At 48.0% G+C, this 26,787-nt stretch overlaps 1 protein-coding gene across 1 annotated transcript in view; it reads right to left on the bottom strand.

The window, feature by feature from the left end:
• The window catches only part of RPS6KA2 (ribosomal protein S6 kinase A2), a gene marked incomplete at its 5' end in the record, with an annotated part of 317,911 nt that overhangs the window by 252,544 nt on the left and 38,580 nt on the right, over nt 1–26,787 (bottom strand). The gene's annotated exons all lie outside the window — the stretch shown is intronic.

The following is a 26,787-nucleotide window of genomic DNA, read 5'->3' on the forward strand; positions in this document are numbered from 1 at the left end:
GCAGAGCAGGGAGGACTTTAAGGTCACTTCCACACTCCTGTGGCATCCAGGATGATTCTCTAGTGACTTTGAGGGTAAATTCAACCTGTTGTATGCTAGCACAGGCCTAGGGAGGACCCCAGTCTCAGTCACAGTCCCACGCCCGGGGCACATCCCCCACACCTCTCTCCTCTGAGCCTCTCTGGCTAGAATGACGTGAGGTGATCTGGAGATGTCCTCACCTGCCCTGGGTGCAGGGCCTCTCCCTGCGCGCTAGCCCTCGGCTCCAGCTCACGGTCGCCAACAGCCAGAGTCGTAGAACAACCCAGAGCTCAAGTCCACGTCCTGTACTCCCTGCTGAGGGCTGGGGCTCCAATGTCTGAGAGCGGGTTCTGAACGAAGCCAGAGGACCAGGGGACTTGACACACCTCTGCTGCCTCAGGCTGCCCTGGGTGGTCACCAACACCAGGAACTTTGGGGTGTGCCCCCAAAAATGTGCTGTTAGAGAAGGAGCTCAGGAATCCACCACGAGAGGCCCGAGCCTGGCTGTAACTGTCCTCAGCCTCAGCCCCTCAGTCTTCCCACACAGCTGACACGCAGACGCTTTATCAGCACGTCCTCCATGTCTCCACACCCAGGTCTAGGCCCTTGGCCACTAGCTCTCATCTTGGGAGCACACTGGAACCATCTGGAAGCTGACAAGTTCCCAGCCCAGACCAATGGACGCCCTGGGGACAAATCTAGACCACCAGCACGGGGTGCTTTCCAGCTGTATACCTGACCCCCAGGTTGAGTCACTGCCGGGCATGTTTGTCTTCTGTGTCCCCTCTCTGGGTGACGCCTACCAAGCTCTGCAGCTCAGTTTCTGCTGCTGGTTTCCCGTGGTGCACCTGCGAGGTGCTGGGTGGGCCCCAGGAGCCACACGGGGCTCGCCAGCCGCCTTTCTCCTTCCTGGAGACCCCTCCCTTTCTTCTGTGGGACACTAACTGCTCTAGTCCAGATGCCCCTCTGGCAGGCGCGCCATCTGCGCCAGTCGTGTCCCCGGCTCCTGCCTGCCTGAGGTGGACACGAAACCCCAGGCCAGCAAGGGCCATCCAGGGTTCCGGGGGCCGGCAGCCTGTGCCCGTGGCCTAAGAGCCGCTGTGTGCAGCCTGCACCTCGGACACCCCTGCGTGAGGGAGAAGCCATACAGTGTGGGGAGAAGCGGACCCTTGGGAACCGCCTTTCTCAATGGCATGTGCCACCTGCTCACGTCAGTGCGAGTTGGTTTCTGTGACTACACGACGTTGCTGGGACCCAACGCAGAAGTCGGGGCCGTCCCAACGCACGCAAAGAGCACGCGACAGGGACCCCAGCGGCACAGATGCTGCACTCTCCCGCCACCTCCCAACCACGGCCGACCACCAGCCTGTCTGCGGGGGCCTTGGGGAACCCACTGGGCTGGGCAAACGGGGAGCACTCAGCTCGGTGCCCCAGAAGACAGGCAGCCAAGTCTCTCATGTGGAGCGGCTCCCTTCCCCTTCTGGTCTCCAGGGCCCCACCTGGGTCAACACTGCGGATGATGGGATCACACCGGGAGTCAGGGTGAAGCAGTCCCCACCTCCAGCCTCCAGCCTGGCCCTTCCTGGGAAGCTGGTGTGCTTCCCACAGGGCCAGGCCCAGGGTGGGGGACTGGGACAGCAAAATGCCTGCTTCTCTAGCCTCAGGGCATGAGTGGAGAGGAAGTCCCTCCCAGATCCCTCCTCCTGGGAGCCTCTGTAGGGCAGGCGGGCTGGCAGAAGAGGGTCCAAATGACACCCTGTGGATCTTCCTTCAGCGGGGGTCAGAGCCCTGCAGGAAACCCCAACTCCTGACACAGCCCAGTCGGTCCCTCTTCCCTGCTCACACCGTCACAGGCCCACAAGCTGGAGAACGTCAGAATCCGTCTAGTGTGGCTTTATGTCGTTGCGGTTGGTGAGGTGACACGGGACTTCTCGTACAAATGACTGTACTCCAGGCATGAAGAAGAGACTTGTCAACTCACGGGACTTGTGGGGGAAGGACAAGAAGACAGCCCAGCAAACATTCTGGTGTGTCAGAAATTTCTAGACAAATGATCAGCAGCCATTTTGGAAACAAAACATGGAAGTGGGTCATGTCCTGCAATGTGGAAGCCAAGCCGAGCAGCTTTGGACTCTGGTCTGGATGACTGAGCCGACCCCACTTTTCCCAGGTCCTTTACTGTTGCCTTTGGTGCTCTGACCAGGCAGTTCACAGTGCAGAAGGGGCCGGCTCCCTCACTCTGTCTGGCATCCCTGCTTGCTAGATGACGGAGGACCCTGGAGACGGTGGCCCTTCCTCCTACTGCACATCTGGACGGCCACTGGCCAGCTGCTGCTGGAATCGACTCAGGTGGAATGGGTACCTGGGTCTAGGCAAGCGCCACACCTGACGCTTGGTGGTGGTGGCTGGTGGCCCGGCGTTGCTGTTCTTACCAAGGGAGGTGCACAGCGTGTCAGCTGGTGCTCAGGAAGGCGTGGCCCGCCACTTCACGCCCACTCTGGAGCACCACGCTGGTGAACCTGCCCGAGACACACTGCCAGGGATGAGGCACTCAGCCCCCAGCTGCCCACCAGGCACCAGAGCTCTGCAAACCACTCAACCACCCAGGCTCCATGTCCTCGTTTGCAGGGTTGAGGTGAGACAGAGCCTGTATCCAGGTGTTGGAGCAAGGAATGGGCAGGAACGAGGGGGCCCCAGCAGTGTGGGATGGGCGAGGGGCTTCCAAGTCACAGCAGCAGGCCCTCCCAGGCCCCCGGCCCTCTTTGAATTGAGCCCAGGCCTCAAGGCTGCGAGGCCAGTGCTCTACCCTCCGGCCCTTCTTTGGGAGACTGGCCAGGTGCTTCCTGCCTGTGCTCTCCTCGGGCTCCTCATGTGGACGAGTGGTTGGAGAGGGTCTGCGCTGCCATCACGCCTGACTCCCAGGTCAGGCCTGTGAGGACAGGGGCACGGCAGAGCAGTAGAGGTGGTACACAGGGCCGAGTGGCCTGGGCCCGTGCTCAGCAGCATCAAAGTTCTAGTTCTTACAAATAATTGGGCCATGAAATTAATTTTAAGTTTCTGTTCTTTTGAAATCATTTAGAATTACCCAGATGATGAGCTTAAACTGCTGGGTTTACCCAGACTTGGGGGTCGGATTGATTCTTTGGGCCCCTCCCCTGAAAACTGCACCTCTTCCCTGGATCTCCAGGACCTCACTCCCAGGTCCACCATCAGCCTTCAGTTTCTAAGCACCCAAATGCCTCTTTCTCATGTTCGCCACGAGGTGTCAGCAGAGGACGCAGTGAGGGACCCTGCAGGGGTGGCCAAGGGAACTGGAAGCTGGTTACTACCCACAAGGCAGGCCTTTGGTCTCCAGGGCACACCTGTGTGCACTGGACAGCGGTGACGTGGAGGAGGAAAGCCGGTGCCGTCTCCTCGACCCCTGCCTCAGGCCCCTTCCTCTCCCCCGGCCACCGGGGCTTGCCGCGACCCTGCCGCGACCCTGCCAGCTGCGTTTGGAATTGACTTGAAGGGCCACAAGCTTGACGCTGTGGCATCAACCAAGGAATGACCTCTCTGCAGACATCTGCAGGCCTCGGGGTCCAGCCGAGAGTCGTTTCTAGATGACACCTGGTGACGAGCAGGGGACAGCCTGCACTCTGGGACTTCATGCTAGAGCTTGGGGTGGGAGACAGCTACAGTGTGGGGGCAAACGAGGACAGAGAGTGTTCCCCAGAGGGGACAGATGGCCAGGGCAGCAGCCTGGGACCTGGAAGGTGAGGGCCAGAAGGGACAGCAGAAGCCGTGCAGCCTGGCTGGCTGTTTGGGGTGAGGGCATGAGTGACCCCTGCACACAGCCAGCAGAGGGGAGCCAGGAACGGGGGCCTTCCCAGAGAGCAGCCCTGCTCGGCCCCTCCCCCCCTCTGGTCCCCAACAACAAGGCGGGAGGCCCCACTCCAGCAGTCAGAGGACCTGAGAGCCCCTAACCCAATAGGGAAGCTGGCCGAATAGCTGAGCTGTGAGAAGGGTGGGCCTAGAGGGCCAAGGAAGGGGAGGGCAGAGAGGGGCTGCCCTGGGGACATTTTCTGTTTCTGTGACCTTCAGATTTAGGGTTTTGTTTGCAATGTTTTTTATTAAGATGAATTTCACCTAATATAATGTTAACCATCCTAAAGTACGACGGGACCGGGGTGCAGCCCGTGGTGGAGCACGGGCCTAGCAAGCTGGGGCCCTGGGTTTCATCCCCGGCACCACGGAACAAATACACAAGTCGACAGGAAGGCAGCCCTTGGTGCAGACACAGGCACGGTCACCACCTAATCGCAAATGCCATCAGCCAGAACCCCCACAACCTGAGGAGGAGGATCGGAGCTATGGTGGTCACTCCTGCTCGAGTACGTGCATTTCATACCCGCCCGAGGCAACGCTTCCCTGCAAGCAGAGCACAGTGTCAGGAGGCTGGGGAGACACTGGCATGTGGTCACAGGTTGATGGGTGACACACAGGAGGTCAGCCAGCCCGGAGAGCAATTTGCTGACAGCAAGCAAACCTGAGAACGTGCCGCTCATGGCCCATCGGCTTCCTTTAAGCCTCAGGACCAGAGAGAGTGACCCTCGTGTGTGTACCCTCCTGGGGGAGTGGCTCGGCACTGCTGGCAAGATCAGAAGCAGAAAGAGCCTCGCTGCTCCTTGGAAGGAGAACGGAAGGATCAACTGGCCTTTTTCATACCCACCTAGCTCTCAGGTGAATGGGCTGAATGGCGGGGTCAGCACAAAGAGACCTCAAAACTGAACAGAGCTGTTTCAGAGTAAGTTTGGGGCTGGGGCGTGGCCTAGAAGGGGCACACTTGCCCAGTGTACAACCAAGCCACAGAAGAAAAGAGGTGTGCCTCAAAGGGCGCAGTCAGGATCCATCCAGAGGGAATTTAAAATGCACCTGTCATTACAGACAGAGACGCTCTCAGGTCGAATTGTATCCTACAAAAGTCATACGCCCAAGCCCGAGCTGCCAGTACCCCAACGTCACTGTCCTGGAGATGGGGTCTAGAAAGAGGGGCCATGTTGGTGAGGTCATTGGGGTGGGCTGGGTTCCAACAACTGAGTCCTAATGAGAAGAGGAAGGAGACCCCCTGATGGATCCAGCCCCACCACACCTTGGTCTGTAATGTCCAGCCTCCTGGGCCAAGGGTCAGTGCTGTCTAGCCTGTGATCAGCCCAGTCTGAAGCCCTGGCAAACTAGCCCACCACGGAAGCCAAAGACCCCATCCTGAGCCCACCCAACACAGCCAGAGCCAGGTTCAACACCCACTGAGGGTTTAAGCTACGGGAGGAGCTGGCCTCGAAGAATCCCAGACCCCGCGTCTCTAGGGGTTATTTTATGGGCACCTAACATGCCAGCTGTAGCCTTTATCTTTATACTGAACTTAAAGGGGGACCAGGCAGGAAGAGTGTCCCCATGTGGCTTTGCCATCAGCCGGGGCGGGTGTGCAGATGGGGACCTGTCTCAGTCAGCTTTCTCCCTGCTGTGACTGAGAGACCCGCCAGCACAATGGTGGGGGAAGTTGAGGAGGGCTCCCAGATTCAGGGGTCTTGGTCGGTAAACAGCAGACCCTGCTCCTGGGGCTCCAGGTGAGGCTGAACAACGCTGTGGAGGAGTGTGGCGGAGGGAAGCGGCTCACACAGTGATCAGGAGCAGAGAGAGACTCCGCTCTCCAGACACAAATACGTCCCCAAGGCCACGTGCCCAGTGCCCACTCCTCCAGCCACACCCACCTGCCGCCAGTCACCACTCAGTCCCATCTGGTGACTGATTCACCGATTGGGTTAAGGCCCTCACAGCCCAGTCTTTCTCCTCGGAACCTTCTGGCATTTTCTCCCACGTGGGCTTTGGGGACACCTCACATCCTAACCCTACAGGCCTGATGTCTGCGCCTCTCAGCACCTAGGCAGAGCCCCCAGCAAGCCCTTTAAAACCATCCAGGGCGACCTCAGAGCCCGGCTAATGCGAACCCAGCCCTCCACTCATTTTGTGACTTTCTACCACAAAGAGCCTGTTAACTAGCTGTCACAGAATCCTGCTAGAACCTGGAGCTCCTCTCTAGCCCTCCGACTAGCCTTGGGAACAGGGACGCTGGCCTCCACCAAGAGACCACTCCTCCAGCTGAAAGATGGAACCTCTGGGGCCCTTTCTCTGCACCTCATCTTATGAAGGTCGTCACTTTAGAGAGGCCTATTGGTGACGTTCCTATTACGTAACCCCTTCCCAGGCAAACGCTGTGGGTCCCAGAGGCTGGCACAGGACTGTTGGCCCCGTAAACAGGTTCAACTTAGGCAGAGGCCAAGCAGCCCGAGAACTTTCCAAGGACAGAGCCGCCCTGGTGTGGAGACGGCATCTGGGAGACTCAGCAGGAGCTCAGCTGGGGCTGGGGAGCAGGTGGTTCAGAGCCCAGCGGGCAGCTCTTCCTTGGACCAGGCTGTGACCTGACTCCCTGCTACTGGCACTTGGTGGTAGCCCTTTGTTGTGGGACTGGGCTGGGCACTGCTGATGCTTAGCAGCATCCCCGCCCTGACCCACTGGACACCCAAACCTGCCTCCCTGACCCACAGTCCAGTTACGAGCACTCAAGTGTCTCCAGACATGGCCAAATGTCCCCAGGGGCAGGACAGTCACCCCTGGGCAAGAGCCAACTGAGCTTTCAGAAGCAAGACCCCAGGTCCCCAAGGTCCCAGCAGCTGGTGAGGACTGAGGGCTGGGGACACACCCCAGGTGAGAGCCAGAGCCACACCCAGGCTGCCACACCAGGTGTAGCTGTGCCCTAGTTCAGGGTGGACACCCAGACACTGTGAGGTGGCCAAGGTGAGAGCCACTGATTCCAAGGCCTGGACAGCCAGGCTGGCCTTCCTGAATCCCCTGGGCACAGCCTGCTCCAAGCCTGAAGCTGTGGGTGAGCTGGGAGGATCGAGGGCCAGGGCAGAGCTGGACACCCCTGAGCTGGGAGCCGCCTCCCAGGCCCAGTTATCTCAGCAAGCATAAACCAGGAAGGCAGGCTGGGAGCGGGCAGCAGGGACGCCGTCTGAGAACATGCCGTGGACTTTACTAGAGAATTTACTCTGCAGACGCTTCTTCTCCTGCCCAGGGGAAGAGACAAGGCAGCGAAGGATCGGGTCAGCTCACTCTCAGCCCACTGGACTCCCTGGGGCCCAGCTGTTGGCTGTTGCCGTGAGGTGTTTCTTGGATGTGACCAACACCTCACTCAGTGGTCTGGGCAAAGCCAGCTGCCCTGCATGGAGTGGTGGGCCTTGGGTAAGCAGTTGACAGGCCTTGGGAGAAAAGACCCATCCCTCTATGAGGAGGGAGCCCTGCCACCAGGTGGCCTCTGGACTTGAACACCACTGGAACACTCCACCTGCTCCTCTGCCCAGCGGGTTTCAGATTTGCCAGCCCATCCCCAAGGACAATTCCTTAACATAAGCGACTCTGTCCACAGATAGAAAGGTACGCACGCGTGCAGAAATCTCTGTCCATCTGTTTGTCTCTGGGCACTTCCTCTTGGCTCTGCCTCCTTAGAGAATGTGACCCTGTGCACATTCTGAAATGAGAAGCACCCTTCATGACTAATGTCTCTGTTGGCCTGTCCTCACCCTCCCCAGGAGCTAGGAGGGCGCTGAGAGCCGCAGACATGAGAGCATTCGAGAGCACAGGTGGAGGCCGGGTTCTCCTGCAGAGACGTGCGGGGATGGGTGTGCTGGGGATGCCCCGCAGGGGACTACTCTGGGAATCTGCATGCTCCTGAGGAGGAGCTGGGTGTGGACGCCCCAGGGACCCGGTTAGGACAGAGGCCTGCCAGGCCCCAGGCACAGCGGGCGGAGCCATTGTGCCAGCCCCAGCCGAGGCAAGGAACTGCCCCAGAAACACGCAGGGAAGAGTGAGGATGGCCAGCCTGCTGCCCCCAAGGCCAGGCCTCCCATGCAGGCTGGTGGTGTGGTCCCAGGGGGCAGCCTCCCAGGCCCAGGAGGGAAGAGACAGGGCCAGAGGGACAGGCTGCAGAGGGCAGATGGACGTAGGCCAGCACCGTCAGGGAACCTGAGCACCGGGGGAGGAGGCTGGAGTCTCCTTGACCCAGAACACCGGCCTCCCTGGACCTCCAGAGAGGCCTCTCTGGGTGTGGCTAGGGGCAGCTGCTCAGGTCGGGGACAGGCGGCACTGAAGTCTGGCACAACCACCTCCTGGACAGTCCCTAAGGAGCAACATCTTTGCATCATCAGGGCCGCTTTCTGGAAGAACAAGGGTGTTTGTAAGGTTCCCCACCCAGAGCAGGGCAGAGCGCCCACAGACGGCCACAGCAGGCCGGCCTCAGGCTGACTTCCCAAGCCCTAAGCTGGAGAGGGAATTGACGGCCACAGCAGGCCGGCCTCAGGCTGACTTCCCAAGCCCTAAACTGGAGAGGGAAAGACAACACACCTAGTAAGTGTCATTCAGCCTTTAGCAGCAGGTGTGCGGCACCTGTGTATGCCCAGGCACTTGTCCCCAAATGACTTTAAAAAATGCATTTGTGCAATAAGCCCCAGGTCGCAGCACAGAACTAAAGGAAGGAGAATTCACACAATGACATTAGTGGACAGAAAGCAACCAGTTAAGCAGTGGATGGGAGTGACAGTAGTTGGCTGCAAGCACATGATCCAACTGATTATTGAAGTAGAAAAGACAAATCACTTAAGAATGATGACCATGGAAAACACGGAACCAACAAAGCCAAGTGTGGGGACAGCGGCAGGAGAGTCCAGGGCCTCCTTCTTCCCGTCCACTTCCGACAGCGCTCCGTCACCGGGACAGAAACGAACATGCCAAGGCTATTGCTTTAAGAAGACGGTAGGCTCCGTGTCAGTGGAAGGGGGAAGTGCTAGGAACCATCATCCACATGGCTAGAGAAAGAAAGAAATGAATCACACCCTGCGGGCTTGGGGGCAGTTTATCAGTCAGGGGTAGTTTGGTTCCTGCCCTTTGTGCTTAATTTCTGTTGTTTTTACCAGTTAATCGCTACTTCCCAGTGTGACCACTAGAGGGCAGAAAGGAGAAGCCGCCTGAGACCTGGTCAAAGGGTTTCACCCAGCGAGAGTAAAGGGTCCAACTGGGAGTGCTGATTCACGAAAATGGGGCCTCTCGGGCGGTGCTGAAAACTCGAACCAAGAATTCATGTGCTCTTCTTAAAATAACCTAAAATACTATTTTACATAAGGCAAGGTGAAAATAAGCATGCTTATGTAAAAATATACAAATTCTTTGTCCCAATAACTTCTGAAAGTTTACCCAAAGACTCATCCTACCAACCCACTGCCCCACTCACTGGTCTTTATCCAAAAGAACTCAGATCAGCAGACTGCAGTGACACGGTCCACAGGAGCCAAGCTATGGCACCAGCTGGAGGCCGTCAACAGGCAAATGGGTTAAGAAAACGTGGTGTGGGTGCAGGATGGAGTCCACCCAGCCCTAGAGAGGACTGGAATTGTGGCACCCCTGGTGATGGCTGCAGCTGGAGATCGTCATTTAAAGTGGCCAGCCAGGCTGGAAAGCCAAGGCTGGGACGTCTTCTCCCGCGAGGGAGAAAAGTGGGTGGGTGCAGATCTCACAAAACAGGGGAGATGAGCAGAGTGAAGGGGGCTCCGAGGGAAGGCGGGGCACAGGACCCGGGGGAGTGCAGAAGGAATCTGACAAAATGGCAGACAGAGGGGTGAAGCCCACCCTCGTGTGAGTCTGGAAAGCACCAATAAAAAACCAATAAATTAATAAAGGAAGATGGCATAGCAGGGGAGGGGAAGGGGGCGGGAGGGAGAAACGGCGGGGCCCTGGAGACTGAAATGGGGCAGATGAATTCCATGCATGTGTGACTTTGTCAAGATGGACCCAACTGTTGTGTGTAACCATGATGCACCGATAAGAGCAATTTAGAACAGAAAGAAAGGCCGGGTGAGGCTCAGTGGTAGAGCACTTGGCCAGCATGCCTGGGGTCCTGGTTCAATGCCCATTACAATAAAAAAAAATCTATTAATCAAAAACAAAATATTTTTAAATAAATAAGAAAAAGAAAAAAATTACAACAATCTCAAATTATTTCTTGGTATCCAACTAGAAGGAGTTTAAACAACCAAGTGACATTATCACAGCCAATCCTTTTCCATTCCTTTTTCACTCCCTTTCATGTTTCCTAGACAACTTGCTTCAGGTCACAAGCAAGATGACACTGGTGCTGGGGGCTTCCTGCTGGGGGGCACCCACAGACACAGCCTGGGGAGGGCCCTCGCGTCAGCACATAGGTCAAATACCTGGCAAATTTTACCTTTTATATTTAATTTAATCAATTAAAAAACTTGTTTCAACTTTCACTGATGATATAGTATTAATCATCATGATGATAATTCAAAGAAACAGTACCTATGGCTACAGAAAACCATATTCAAAATTGATTTCAGTTTATAAACAGGGTTTACTGTAAGAAATAAAGGTGATGAATAAAATACCTTCAAGAAAAAATACATCTGTCACATTGGCACAATACTCTAAAGGGTAAACAGAGTGGGAATCTGAGATGAAGGAAAAAAGGAGTTACCAAACGTTTTGCATGCTCATAAAAAAAGAATTTTCATGTATTTTTAAAGGGTGACAAGCGGCAGGTTGTCAGGTCACCATGGTAATCAGATTCCACCAGAAACACTAGAGAAAGACACGAGAGTTTTATTTTGAAATATCTGGGTTTTTTTTAACAATATTTTTTTTTATTGGTTGTTCACAACATTACAAAGCTCTTGACATATCATACTTCATACATTAGATTGAAGTGGGTTATGAACCCCCAATTTTACCCCAAATGCAGATTGCAGAATCACGTCGGTTACACATCCACAATTTTACATAATGCCCTATTAGTAATTGTTGTATTCTGCTACCTTTCCTATCCCCTACTATCCCCCCTCCCCTCCCCTCCCATCTTCTCTCTCTACCCCATCTACTGTAATTCATTTCTCTCCTTGTTTATTTTCCCATTCCCCTCACAACCTCTTATATGTAATTTTGTATAGCTATGAGGGTCTCCCTTCATTTCCATGCAATTTTCCTCTTCTCTCCCTTTCCCTCCCATCTCATGTCACTGATTAATGTTACTCTTTTCTTCCTGCTCTTCCTCCCTGCTCTGTTCATAGTTGCTCTCATTATATCAAATAAGACATTTGGCATTTGTTTTTTAGGGATTGGCTAGCTTCACTAAGCATAATCTGCTCTAGTGCCGTCCATTTCCCTGCAAATTCTATGATTTTGTCATTTTTTATTGCTGCATAGTACTCCATTGTGTATAGATGCCACATTTTTTTTTATCCATTCATCTATTGAGGGGCATCTGGGTTGGTTCCACAGTCTAGCTATTGTGAATTGTGCTGCTATGAACATCGATGTGGCAGTATCCCTGTAGCATGCTCTTTTAAGGTCTTCAGGGAATAGTCCGAGAAGGGCAATAGCAGGGTCAAATGGTGGTTCCATTCCCAGCATTCCCAGGAATCTCCAAACTGCTTTCCAAATGGGCCGCACCAATTTGCAGTCCCACCAGCAATGTACAAGTGTACCCTTTTCTCCACATCCTCGCCAGCACTTGATGTTGTTTGACTTCATAGTGGCTGCCAATCTTACTGGAGTGAGATGGTATCTTAGGGTGGTTTTGATTTGCATTTCTCTGACTGCTAGAGATGGTGAGCATTTTTTCATGTACTTGTTGATTGATTGTATATCCTCCTCTGAGAAGTGTCTGTTCAGGTCCTTGGCCCATTTGTTGATTGGGTTATTTGTTATCTTATTGTCTAATTTTTTGAGTTCTTTGTATACTCTGGATATTAGGGCTCTATCTGAAGTGTGAGGAGTAAAAATTTGTTCCCAGGATGTAGGCTCCCTATTTACCTCTCTTATTGTTTCTCTTGCTGAGAAAAAACTTTTAAGTTTAATTAAGTCCCATTTGTTGATTCTTGTTGTTAACTCTTGTGCTATGGGTGTCCTATTAAGGAATTTGGAGCCCGACCCCACAATCTGTAGATCGGAGCCAACTTTTTCTTCTATCAGACGCAGAGTCTCTGGTTTGATATCAAGCTCCTTGATCCATTTTGAGTTAACTTTTGTGCATGGCAAGAGAAAGGGATTCAGTTTCATTTTGTTGCATATGGATTTCCAGTTTTTCCAACACCATTTGTTGAAGATGCTATCCTTCTTCCATTGCATGCTTTTAGCCCCTTTATCAAATATAAGATAGTTGTAACTTTGTGGATTGGTTACTGTGTCCTCTATTCTGTACCATTGGTCCACCTGCCTGTTTTGGTACCAGTACCATGCTGTTTTTGTCACTATTGCTCTGTAATATAGTTTGAATTCTGGTATCGCTATACCACCAGATTCACACTTCCTGTTTAGAATTGCTTTTGCTATTCTGGGTCTTTTATTTTTCCATATGAATTTCATGATTGCTTTATCAATTTCTACAAGAAATGCCATTGGGATTTTGATTGGCATTGCATTAAACCTATAGAGAACTTTTGGTAATATCACCATTTTGATGATGTTAGTTCTGCCTATCCATGAACAGGGTATATTTTTCCATCTTCTAAGATCTTCATCTACTTCTCTCTTTAGGGTTCTGTAGTTTTCCTTGTATAAATCTTTCACCTCTTTTGTTAGGTTGATTCCCAAGTATTTTATTTTTTTTGAGGATATTGTGAATGGAGTGTTTTTCCTCATTTCCGTTTCAGAAGTTTTGTCGCTGATATACAGAAATGCCTTTGATTTATGCGTGTTGATTTTATATCCTGCCACTTTGCTGAATTCATTTATTAGTTCTAGTAGTTTCTTTGTAGACCCTTTTGGGTCTTCTAGGTATAGAATCATGTCATCTGCAAATAGTGATAAATTAAGTTCTTCTTTTCCAATTTTTATGCCTTTAATTTCTTTCGTCTGTCTAATTGCTCTGGCCAGTGTTTCGAGAACTATATTGAATAGAAGTGGAGATAGAGGGCATCCCTGTCTTGTTCCGGATTTTAGAGGGAATGCCTTCAACTTTTGTCCATTCAGAATGATGCTAGCCTGAGGCTTAGCATAGATAGCTTTTACAATGTCAAGGTAAGTTCCTGTTATCCCTAATTTTTCTAGAGTTTTGAACATAAAGGGATGCTGTACTTTGTCAAATGCTTTCTCTGCATCTATCAAGATGATCATATGGTTCTTATCTTTAAGTCTATTGATGTGGTGAATAACATTTATTGATTTCCATATGTTGAACCATCCTTGCATCCCAGGGATGAATCCTACTTGATCATGGTGCACAATTTTTTTGATGTGTTTTTGTATTCGATTCGCCAGAATTTTATTGAGAATTTTTGCATCTAGGTTCATTAGAGATATTGGTCTGTAGTTTTCTTTCTTTGAGGTGTCTTTGTCTGGTTTCGGAATCAGGGTGATGTTGGCCTCATAGAATGAATTTGGAAGAGCTCCCTCTTTTTCTATTTCCTGAAATAACTTGAAAAGTATTGGTATTAATTCTTCTTTAAAGGTTTTGTAAAACTCCGCTGTATACCCATCCGGTCCTGGGCTTTTCTTGGTTGGTAGTCTTTTGATGGCTTCTTCAATTTCATCCATTGATATTGGTCTGTTCAAATTGTGTGTATCCTCCTGACTCAGTCTGGGCAAATCATATGCCTTAAGAAATTTATCGATGTCTTCACTATCTTCTATTTTGTTGGAATATAGGTTTTCAAAATAATTTCTAATCGTCTTCTGTATTTCTGTAGCATCTGTTGTGATATTGCCTTTTTCATCCCGTATGTTAGTAATTTGATTTCTTTCTCTTCTTCTCTTCGTTAGCATGGCTAAAGGTCTGTCAATCTTATTTATTTTTTCGAAGAACCAACTTTTAGTTTTGTTAATTTTTTCAATAGTTTCTTTTGTTTCAATTTCATTGATTTCCGCTCTGATTTTAATTATTTCTAGTCTTCTGCTACATTTGCTGTTGTTTTGCTCTTCCTTTTCTAGGGCTTTGAGATGAAGTGTGAGCTCATTTATTTGTTGGTTTTTTCTTTTTTTGAGGAATGACCACCAGGCGATGAATTTTCCTCTTAAAACTGCTTTCATTGTGTCCCATAGATTCCGATATGTTGTGTCTGTATTTTCATTTATCTCTAAGAATTTTTTGATTTCCTCCTTTATGTCTTCTGTAACCCATTGATCATTCAGTAACATATTGTTCATTTTCCATGTGATGTAGGATTTTTCCTTCCTTCTATTATCATTGATTTCCAGTTTCATTCCATTATGATCAGATAAAATGCATGGTATTATCTCCACCCCTTTATATTTACTGAGGGTTGCCCTATGGCATAATATATGGTCTATTTTTGAGAAGGATCCATGTGCTGCTGAGAAAAAAGTATATCCATTTGATGATGGTTGATATATTCTATATATGTCAGTTAAGTCTAGGTTATTGATTGTGATATTGAGTTCTATAGTTTCTTTATTCAACTTTTGTTTGGAGGATCTGTCCAATGGTGAGAGAGGTGTGTTGAAGTCTCCCATAATTATTGTGTTGTGGTCTATTTGATTCTTGAACTTGAGGAGAATTTGTTTTATGAATGTCGCAGCACCATTATTTGGTGCATAAATATTGATAATTGTTATGTCTTGTTGGTGAATGGTTCCTTTTAACAGTATATAATGACCTTCTTTATCCCTTTTGATTAACTTAGTCTTGAAGTCGATTTTATTCGATATGAGGATGGCCACCCCTGCTTGCTTACGAGAACTGTGTGCATGGTATATTTTTTCCCATCCTTTCACCTTCAGCCTGTGTATGTCTTTTCCAATCAGATGTGTCTCCTGGAGGCAGCATATTGTTGGATTTGTTTTTTTAATCCATGATACCAGCCTATGTCGCTTTATTGGAGAGTTTAAGCCATTAACATTCAGAGTTACTATTGATATATGGTTTGAACTTCCATCCATGTTTGATTGTTTATCCTTTTTTTTAAAAAAAATTTAGTTTGTTTCTCCGTGATTATCTTTCCCCTCGCCCTCTGTCTTTACTGAGGCACTTCCCACTGATGGTTTTGGTTATTGTTTTTCATTTCTTCCTCGTGTAGTGTTTTGCTCAAAATGCTTTGCAATGCTGGTTTTCTGGCTGCAAATTCTTTTAACTTTTGTTTATCATGAAAGATCTTTATTTCGTTGTCATACCTGAAGCTTAATTTTGCTGGATACAGAATTCTTGGTTGGCATCCATTGTCTTTCAGTGTTTGAAATATGTTGTTCCATGACCTTCTTGCTTTCAGTGTCTGTGATGAAAAATCCGTTGTTAACCTTATTGGTTTACCCCTGAATGTAATCTGTCTCCTTTCTCTTGTAGCTTTTAATATTTTCTCTTTGCTCTGTATATTGGATATCTTCATAACAATGTGTCTTGGCATTGGTCTACTGTGATTTTCTGTGCTCGGTGTCCTGTATGCATCTTCAATTTGTATATCTGTTTCCTTTTTTATCTCTGGAAAGTTTTCTGTAATTATTTCATTCAGCAGGTTTCTCATTCCCTTGGTTTGAATTTCTGTACCTTCTTCTATCCCGATGACTCATAAGTTTGGTTTTTTTATGTTATCCCATAACTCTTGGACGTTTTTCTCGTGATTTTTTACCAGCCTTTCTGAGTTGGCTAGACTCTTTTCAAGATGGTATATTTTGTCTTCATTATCTGACATTCTGGCTTCTACTTGCTCCACTCTGTTAGTGATACTCTCAATTGAGTTTTTAATTTGGTTCATCGTTTCCTTCATTTCTAGAATTATTGTTTGATTATTTTTTATAATCTCTATCTCCTGATAAAGATGCTTAACTTCTTCTTTTAGCTGTTTATGTAATTCATTCTCAATGTGTTCTTTCGCTGCTTGAATTTGCTGTCTTGTATCCTCTTTAAGGTTCCATTCCATCTGTCTAAGGTGTTCCTTGAGGTCTTTATATGACCATTTTTCTGATGACTCTAGGTCCTCCTGAATATTTAGGCTGTCCTGCATTGTTTGTACTCCTTTTCTTCCTTGCTTCTTGAAGCTGCTCATGTTGCTTCTTGTTCTGTTTGACTGCTGAGTTACTGGTTACTCCTATAAATTTATTTGATGCTTGGGAGGAAAGGTATTAGAAGGGCAGGGAAGAAGTCACTAAAGAGAATGAGAGTAGGCAGGTAGAATTCAAGGAAGGGGGGATAAGAAAAATGAAAAGACAAAAGAATAAAGAAATAGGAACTAAAAAAAGAAAAAAATTTAAAAAAATAATAATAATAATTAAAAAAATTAAATTAAAATTAGAAGAGAAAAAAGAAAAAGAAAGAAAAAAAGAAAAAAAAATAAAAACAAAAAAAACCCAAGGAGATATAAAAATGAAGATGAAAGAAAAACCCAAATCAAAAAAAAAAAAAAAACCTAATAAATGCCGTCTTAGAGTTTGATTAACTTCTCTTCCAGTAGGTGGCGCTGTGCCCACCAGGTCAAGTTTCTCCTGTCGATACGCGGGAACCAATCACTGTGCAGCAGCTCCTCCCAGACTGGGCGAGTCTCCAATCCTGAGTGTCTAGGGCCTCCTCTTGTGTCTAGTCACTTCCCACTTTTCCTCTAGCCAGGCCCCTCTCACGGGTGCCGCTCATCACAATACTGGCTACACGCCAGGTCTGCTGCTCCCGGGAGCCCTCTTTTCATGAACGACTAGGCACACTCTCCCTGTTTGCCATTCCCTCAGACCCTAAGTTTGTAGAGCTTGGGGCTGAGAATCCTCAGCGAATTTTACTTGCCCTCCGGTAGCCACTCCCCCGTAGCTGGTGCAAGAGACCTCAGCAGTCAGCCCTGGTGGGAGCGGTAGTCCCGTGCCGCGGGTCCCGCACCACCTCTGATTCCCTAGGGCTGGCTGTAGCACTCACGGGAGAACTGGGAGGGGCCCTTAAGGTTTCCCCAGTGTGTGGAGAGGGAAGGCTAGGGGATTACACACCTGTAGCAGCAGGTTTCAATGAAGTTATCTCCTCCGCCGCAGTCTGGTGACGTCAGTTCTCTGCAAATGGCGATAATGGTGTCTCTTGCAAATGGCGACAGTTCGTTTCCCTTTGCCGGGCGACCAATGCAACGGGTGGGTCCTTACTGTCTCTCTCAAGCCCCGTTTGGAACCTGTGGCCACTACTTATGAAGGCTCGGTAGGCATTTACCTCCGTATAATGAGAAGGGCTAATCAGTTGTTTCATCCGGATGGATTAGTGCTGAGTCACAGCTGTTTGTCTCATCTTTTCAGACGCGGCGGCGCGGGGCGCGGAGCACGGAGCGGCTTACTCACTTCCCGCAGCCATCTTCCTCTTCTCGCTATTTCGGGATGATGGCGGGGCGCTCGCTCCGCTCCCTCCGGTGTGTCTCAGCCTCGGGCTCCCGCGCCTCGCTCCGCCACGCCTCGCTCCGCTGCGGCCTCCACAGCCAGCGCCGCCCCGGCCACTCTCTCCGCCCCCGGCGTTCCCGGCTTCTGGCCGCGCCGCAGCCCGCTCCGTGTCTCTCCCTATCTGGGTTTTTTTAAGTGCCAGAAGTTATGCCCTCTTCTAACTGATCAGCTGCAACTTTCTAAGTGGTGCGAGGATCATGCACACTGTGGCTCTGTTGTTACATGCTCCGACACAGGGGACGTAATCTGGTCAGTCTCACAGCTGCATCTTTTGAGAGGGCAGTTCTCACTGGCTCCTGCTCTTGTCCCTAAGGAGATGTGACTAAACGAAGGGAAAGAAAGGGGTGGGTGCCATGAATGGAACGTGGTCCTTCCAAAATTTGTGTGTTAGAACCTCAACGTGACAGTACTGAGATGTGGCTAAGTCACAGGGCAGAGCACTTGAGAACGGGATAGTGACCTTACCAAGGGCTTGAGGGAGCTAGCGGGCCCCGTTGCCCTTCTGGCCTTCCATGGGAGGACCCAGCACTCATGTCCTCTGGAAGACATAACCACAGGTGCCGCCTCTGAAGTGGAGAACAGCCCTCATCAGATGCTCAATCTGCAGGCACCCTGATCTTGCACCTCCAGCCACCCAACTGCAAGAATTCTTCTTTTTATAAATTACCTAGTCTCAGGTATTTTGTTACAGCAGTAAAAATAGACTAAGTTGCAAGAATGAGCATTAGCCAGGTTATACTAGCAGCATTTGTGTAATTAGTGCTGTGGTCTGAGTCTTTGTGTCTCCTTGAAATTCCTTGCCAAAACTCATCCCCAAAGTGACAATGTTTGGAGGAGGGACCTTCAGGAGGTGATGAGGACAGAAGGGTGGAGCCCCATGAATGGGATTGATGCCTTTATATAAAAGGCCCCGGACAGCCTGACTCTTCCACCCCCTGAGCACATTGCCAGAAGGTGCCGTTTAAAGAACTGGGTGGCCCCAGCAGGTGCCAGATCCATCAGGCCTCAACCTTGGACATCCAGCTTCCATAACATGAGCTATTCATAAGCACCCAGCCCTCAATAATGTGTCACAGCCGCCCAAACAGGCCAACGTGGCTGGCCTTCTTTACCTGAGAGGAAAGCAAATTCAGTTACCCTGAACGCAACAATTTGTCAAAGGTAAAGTTTTATTTCATGATGGGCACTGTCATGGATACACACACACACACACACACACACACACACTCACACACATGATTTTAAATCAATAAGAATATCAAATGTCCGAGGGCAAAAATTAAAATTCTGAGAAATCAAATTAAATTCATAAGTTTTTCTCCTCTGTATGAATGGTTCATACTTGAGCAGAGGAAAGCAGTTTAGAGGAAATATTTAACAGACTCAAAGGAGTGTGCTTCAAACAGCTGGGAGAACAGCTGCAGAGAACATTTTGCATTTTTAAGAAATCTTCCTGGGACATTAGCAGAGGGAAAAGGAGAAGGACCTCATCTTAATTAGCTGCAGTGGCCTTTGCCTTCATTTATTCACACAAGAAAAACCCGGGAAAGTGGGCCACGGGAAACAGGTTTTGGAACTCGAGCTGGCTTAGGATGCTGGGAAGGCCTCCGTGCTCAGAGCGAGCGGCAGGAGTGCCCTGGCACCGCCAAGCCGTGTGGTGCTACCTGCGGATGCTCAGGGAGGTGGAGGACGTCACACAGGGCACCCCTGACTGCAGACGGAGAACCGAGGCACTAACCCTGGCTGGTGTGTGCAGGTCAGCCAGCTGGCCAGCAACCAGCCAACTACAGGACAAAATCAGCCAGAGTGGAGTTTCCTTGTTGATCACTAAGAAAGACAGAAAATCAGACAAGCCACCTACGAATAAGAACAAAATAACTTACTCAAATGTTCCCGTGTTAATTGCTATTAAATTGTGATTGCTATTTTTAAAATGACAATCTCTTTGATTAAGGGATACACAGTAAATAATATAAAATGATGAAAGGAGACCGATTAGAATAACTTTTTTAAAGTAAATTGATTTTATGTCATTTATTTTAACCAATACTCTTGAAACACTTGCTGCAAAATCTCTCTTTAGAAGCATCTTTGACCCTGAGATTGTGCAAACTAATTGGAATCTAAGGGGAAAAAAATTCAAAAACAAGACTGAGAAATCATTTTCCACTTTTACAAAACTTTCCTCCAGATGGAAAATCAAAAGTATTACAGAAATGAAGGTTCATCTGGTAAAATCTACAGTTCGCAGTAAAAAAGTCTGACAGGTGAAATCCTTTCAGCTTTTCTGAGGCAAATGCACAGTTCTCCTGGTTCCTAGGCCTCCTGCCCAGCTTCATGCTCAGCCGATGGACTGTGGGTTACATGCTTGCCCTTTCTGCTGAAGAAATGAGTTTACTTGTGAGAACAAGATCCACACGGGCGGGAACAGTTACTGGCCCTCTGCCTGGCTTGCAGGACTGACCCAGCCAGTGTGTGTCCTACCCTGGCCCCTCGGCCTAGAGATGCCCACAGGCAGATATTCAGGGACAGAGAGGAAGGAAACGGCCGTGGGAGAAGGCCCTGGCACTTTCCCCAGGTGGCAGGAGGGTCTGCAGGGGCCTGGTGCCCTTGGGCTGGCCAGGACAGATAGCCCACCTTGCTCCCTTGGAAGCAGGTGACCAGGACAAGCGAAAAGGACCACCCATGTTGTGAGCGCTGAAGACAGCCCAGCAAACAGGCAGCAGGGACCGTCTCACAAGCTCAGGCCACAAGACGCAAACTACTGACTCTGACCAGGACAAATACGGGGTCAGGGGTGACTTCTGCAAAACCAGATGCCCCATGGCGACCCTCAGAGGATGCATCACCAGGGAACCCCAGAGAGACGAAATGTGTGCCTCTCACTTGTGTTCTTCACTCAATCACCATGGAATGAAGAACTGGGAAGCCTGAGCCGTTTTAATCCACATAAAATTAAAAAAAAAATTCTTTAACTTTTCCATGGCTGTATTTTTAAGCCATCTTTTTTATTCAAAAATGGAAGCCCCCTTGGGGATGAGCAAAATGGCTGAAAATTGCTTTTAAGATGCTGGAGGGTGTCTAACTGCAAGGCTGCCATCACGTTGTGACTGAAGTGCGCTAATGTCTTGTTGGTTTTTGTGGAGCCAGAAAGTATTTCACAAATATGAACCTAGAAAAATGACCCGCGGGACAGGCTTAGGAACCGGCTTGCTTTCTCAAGTGCCGGGTGATCTGGTTGTTGATTTGGTTACATTTACAGACTTTTAAGAATGCTATTAGAATAATGCATAGATTACTAGTGAGAATAAGTTAGCTAATAAAACTAGTCCACACGAGAGCTTCCTGCTAGAAGGCAAATAGCCATCCCGTACCAAAGGGTTGAAGGAGAAGCCAAGACAGCACAGAGTACTCACAAGGGTCTGCCATGAGACCTTGTGATACGTATTTTATCCGTTAATTAAAGATATTGAATATTCCGTGCATTCGTGTTTTCTGGTCTTCTTGTGGGGAGAGTAAACTATTCTCCCTTTGAACACAAGCGGTGGGTGGTACAGCACCTGTACCAACAAGAAGCAGGACCTGAATGTATAGGATTTAAAAAGGCATCTCCATATTCTCCAGTTTTAAAGAAAAGGAGACAGTAGTGACACCTCAGAATAAAATACACGAACCGATTCAGCAGTCAAGTCAGTAGGCAGAATTTTCTCCCCCTCCTGAGACACCATCATTACAGAATGACGGACGGAAGCTGTCTGGGAAGATGGCAGAGTGGGGAGCTCCGGGCGTCACCTGTCCCCTGGCCCCACCTCACTGGTGCTCTTACTTTGGTGCTCGCCCCTTCTGCTGGGAGAGGTGGCGGGAGGCTGTGCTTAACTCTGGCCAGTCTCCGCTCCACCATGGCAGGCGGCTGTGTGTGTTCTTGGAGCTGCCTGCACGCAGCTCGGGGCTCGCCATCTTGTCTCCACCCACTGGGCTCTGTGCTGTCCTCAGTGACTGCTGCACAGGTCACAGCAGCCAAGAGGCCAGGAGCCCTCTCTGCTGCCCCTCCCCTCCCCCTCTGGCTGAAGTGACTCCAGGAGACCTAGGGCTGGAACGTTTGTCCCACTCAGTTTTCTCTTCTTCCCCATTGCAGAGCCTGACATTGAAGACTAGGATATTTGGATTCAGCCGCACCTTCAGGGAGAATTAAAAGTAGCCTTTTATGCCCAGGAAAAGGCACAGGTGCAGAAAAGACCTAAAAAGACTTTAAATTCATACTCTAGGCTGAACTTAGCAGAAGGACAGCCTATGACAATTAAAAATAAGAGAGAAATAGAGAGAGTGTGTGCACATAAACCCTAAGGAAGGGAAAAAAGATGATTTTCAGTTATCACATTATTAAATTTAAATATCTAGTTTGAAAAAAATCTGAAAGCCTGCAAAAACAAAAAGGTGTCACTCATTCATTCAGAGGAACAATCAACCAGCAGAAAGCCAACTTTGAAACAGATGTGGTGGGGTCTACGCTATAGAGTCAGGAACAACTGCCTTAAACATGCTCAAAGAACTGAAGGAGAATGTGACGAAGGTCAGTGTGAATGATTCACAGATGGACACATCAGCAAAGAGATGGGATCCTAAAAAGAAATCAAAAGAAATTCTGGGACTGAAAAGTCTAACAACTGAAATGAAAAAAAAAAAATCACTAAAGGTATTCAAAAGCAAATTGGAGCAGGCAGAGGAACCCGCAGACCTGAAGGTAGGTCATGGGAATTAGCAAGTCTCCGACCAGGAAGGAAAGACGGAAGACAGGTGGGAATGTGAGGAGCCTGTGGATCAGCAACGACCCACAGAGCAGGAGCAGCAGAGGAGAAGTGGGCGCCGAGAGGGTATCGGAAGAGGTGGAGGCTGAAACGCCCTGAATTTGATGAAAGACCCGCATACACACACCTCAGGAGCTTGGCCAGCTCCTCATGTGACGGACACGGACGATCACACTGAACACACGCTAATCAACCACCAAAAGACAGAGCCGGAATTTTGAGAGCAGCCCAGGAGAAGAGACTCGTCATGTCCCAGGATCCTCCATAAAATGACCAGTAAATTTCTCATCAGAAATTTACTAGTTTTAAAACTGATTAAAAAATTACTAGTTTTAAAACTGAATTTCAAAACTGAGAAAGAAATTAAGACATTCTCCCATCAACAACAGCTGAGGGAAGGCGTCGTCGCTAGACCTGCCTTGCAAAACACTGCTGAAGGAAGGCCTGAAAGGTGGGAGAAGGTCCCCGGAGAGTGCCTGAGCACCCAGGAAGGGCCCTCCGCAGGAGGCCTCCGCGCCACCACCATGTTGGTGACCTGAGAGCTTCCAGTTTGTGAGCCCTCAACACAAACATCCATGCGCAGGGGAAAGTAGCCTCTCCCACCACTGGCCTTAGAGTGTGGAGAAAGAGAAGCCCACGTGGTGTTGAGTAAAGCAGGCCCCACCTCACCACAGGCGGGAGGACTCACTGAGGATGCGGTAGAACAGGTGGTCAGCATTCTGCAGAATCCACGGTAGTGCCAGATCCCAGGCTGGCTCTTGAACAGACAGCAGGACATGAAGGATGGGCATCAGCCAGGTTCTGGTCAGCGGGCCAGACCACAGGCTCCTTTAGGACCTGGAGTGACTGAGGGCGAAGAGGGCCCACAGGTTAGGGCTGCACAACTTCTGAGGCCTTGTGTCCAAGGCCAGCACACCAAGACCCGGGGACTCCAGGGCTGCACGGTGGGTGTGTCCAAGAAGCAGCAAGCCTGCAGGCCTTTTCTATTAGTAAATAGTTCATATTAATAATACTATGTACATAATGTACACACACACACACACACAGAGGAATATAGAGTAAGTTCTGTCCTCACTGAGATCTTGATAAAAGCTAGTATCAATGGTGTGTAGCTCACTTTTTCCACCGTGTGGTTTAAGAGATTACTGCATTGAAATTATTAACATGTTTCGTTTTTGGCAGGGGGTAACCAGGATTGAACTCAGGGGCACTCAAGCACTGAGACACATTCCCAGTCCTATTTTGTATTTTATTTAGAGACAGGGTCTCACTGAGTTGCTTAGTGCTGCAGGTTTGCTGAGGCTGGCTTTGAACTCATGATCCTCCTTCCTCAGCCTCCTGAGCCACTGGGATTACAGGTGTGTGCCACAGCACCTGGGAAAATTATTAGCATGTATTTTTGAATACACAATACATAAAGATGAGTTTTTTAAATCAACAACTGAAAGGGGTGAAAGCTTTTAAGGGAGCAGAATTCTTCTGTTATTGAAGTTGGTAAAAACTCAAACTAGAGCTTTATAATTTAATAATTTATAATTTTAAATCATAAATTTAATCCCCAGGGTATCCACAAAAATAGCTTAAAATATACATTAAAATGAGAAAAAAGTAAGTGTTTCACTACAAAAAAATCAACTAGTCACAAAATAAGACAGTAATTCAGGAAATGAGGGCCAAAAAAATCTTTAAAGAATATAGAAAACAAAAAGCAAATCACAGAAGTCCTTATCAACAATGACTTTAAGCCTAAATAGATTGAGCTTCCAAAGGCAGAGACTGAGAGTACGTTCAAAAAAGAGGATCCAATTGTACACTCTCCATCAAAGTCCCACTTAGATTCAGGGCCAATAGATGGAAAGTGAAAGACGTCAAAGGATATTCCATGTGAACTGTGACCAAACGAGGGCAAGGACGGCTGTAGTAACACAGACAAATCAACTCTAAATCAAAAGAGACAAAGAAAGACATTGTATTACTAAAATCTTCCCTACAGCAAGGATATAGAAGAATTATAACATTTATGTGCCTGATACATGATTAAATCACCAGCTCGTGTCTCTTCTTGGAAATAAAGACGTACACAACCCAGAAGTACACAACTAAACCAAGAAGAAATAGAAATGGAGAATCTAAATAGATGTGGAACTAGGAGGAGATTGAATCAGTGATCAAAAGTCTCGCAACAAAGACAAGCACTAGACCTGCTGACTTCACCAGTGAGTCCTTCCCAACAGTTGAAGACAAACTGACATGAAGGATCCCAAACTTTTCCAAAAATTTAAAGGGTTGCCCTTCTCGACGCATTCCAAGAAGCCAGCATTAACCTGATACCAAAGCCAAAGACACTATAAGAAAATAAAACCACAGACTTATATTCTTTGAGAAATGTATGCATAAAAACTCAACAAAATGCCAGCAGGGGCTGGGGCTGTAGCTCAGTGGCAAAGCGCTCGCCTAGCATGTGAGCCCTGGGTTCAATCCTTAGCACCACATAAAATAAACAAATAAAATAAAGGTATTCTGTTCATCTACAACTACAATAAAAATATTTTTTAAAATGCCAGCAAACTGAATTCAGCAGCACAGTAGAAATCACACTGCACGTCCAGGTGAGACCATTGTTGTTACACAACTGCAATTCAACCTACAAAGATTCATCCATGTATTAGTCCATATTGACCAAATGAAGACAAACGTCACAGGATCATCTCAATGGATGCAGAAAGAGCATTTAACAAAATTCAACACCTTCTCACAATACAAACACTCAACAAACTAGGAATAAAACAAACTGCGTCAACATAATGAGAACCATATACAGAAAATACACTGCCACTTCTACTCAGCATAGAGCTAGAAGATCTAGTCAGAGCAACGAGGAAAGGAAAAAGAAATAAATGTTATTCAGATTGGAAATAAAGAAGTAATCTCTGTCCACAGATTATATAATCTTGAATGAAAAAATACAAAAATCTCACACACACACACACACACACACACACACACACAATTATGCTAAGAGCCACAGCCACGTAATATGATGCATGGCATTTTTGGTTGAAAGGTGATGCCAGCTAGCCATTGGGATGATATGATTATGTTAGGATTTGCATTCATATGGATATTGAACTGGCTCGTGATTTTGTGTCTAGCCAGACTGCGGCAATTGGTCGCCCATGCGGGGGATGCCTGAAGCTTGGAGGTGAGTAAAATTGCTCGCCCCTGGGGGAAGGCAACACAATGGGTGACCATTTCAAAAAACAATGTGTTCTTGTTTTGATTTATTTTGTTTTTGTTTCAAGCTGCCTAGCCCTAGAATTTTCTCAGGCAAACTGAGAAAAATGGTTGGCTCAAGGTTTGAAGTTGTTCGGCCCTGAGAAAGAGAAAATTGATATAACTATTCTTTGTTCCGTTTTTGTTTCATTCTGTTTCGGTTTTGTTTTATGCTATCTTATTGGGTTGCATTACCTTTATAGTGATTAGAAACTAGTAAAAAACAAACCAAAAGAATTTTAAGTAAATTGTTAGAGGTCCAGACTATGGTAGAAAACATGTTAGGTCAAGCAAAAGAGAAGGTCTCTAGAGATAGTCAGACAGAGGAAAATTTGAAGAAAGAAAGCTTAGAGGAAAAACAACCATCAGGCGGAGAATTACAACAAGAGGCTGCTAGTAACTCTGTTCTATCACCAGAGGGCATAATTCAACCAACAGCTCCATCTACAGATGAGCGGCCCTCAACTCCCATAGTTGATGGATGGAATCCTGAGGCAGGACCCCAAAGATTAGCATGCCCTGTACTTGAGCAGGCAGGAGGGCAAGGAATTCACTGTGCTTTAGATTTCAAAACAGTGAAGCAATTAAAGGAGGCTATAACAACCTATGGGCCACAAGCACCCTTCACTGTGAGCATGGTCGAATCCATTACCAACTTAGACATGACGCCAGCAAATTGGGCTAACATGTGTCAATCTGTGCTAAATGGAGACAATATTTGTTATGGAAGGTTGCCAAAGAGGAATTTTGCATGGAGACAGCTAGGCGAAATGCAGCAGTCGGTTACCCTCAAAGAAATCTAGATATGTTATTAGGAAAAGGACCTTATGAGGGTCAACGGCAAGAAATTGAATATGATCCTGGCGTATACGCACAAATTGCTATAGACGCGGTTAGGGCATGGAAAACTATACAGGGGCATGGAGATTTACAAGGACAATTATCTAAGGTAATACAAGGAACTAATGAACCTTATGCTGAATTTGTAGATAGGCTTATTCAAACAGCTTCTAGAATATTTGGGGATACAGAACAGGCAATGCCATTTATAAAACAACTGGCTTATGACCAAGCAAATCGTTGCTGCAGAGAGGTCATTAGACCATGGAGACATGAAGATTTAAACACATATATTAAATTATGTAGAGACATTAATGAACAAGGGCAAATCTTAGCAGCAGTACAACAGGCTTTAGATGCCAGGCCAAAAACATGCTATAATTGTGATCAAACAGGA

The sequence above is a fragment of the Spermophilus citellus genome, assembly GCF_964194105.1.
Source record: "Spermophilus citellus genome assembly, chromosome: 5".
NCBI classification, from domain to species: domain Eukaryota; kingdom Metazoa; phylum Chordata; class Mammalia; order Rodentia; family Sciuridae; genus Spermophilus; species Spermophilus citellus.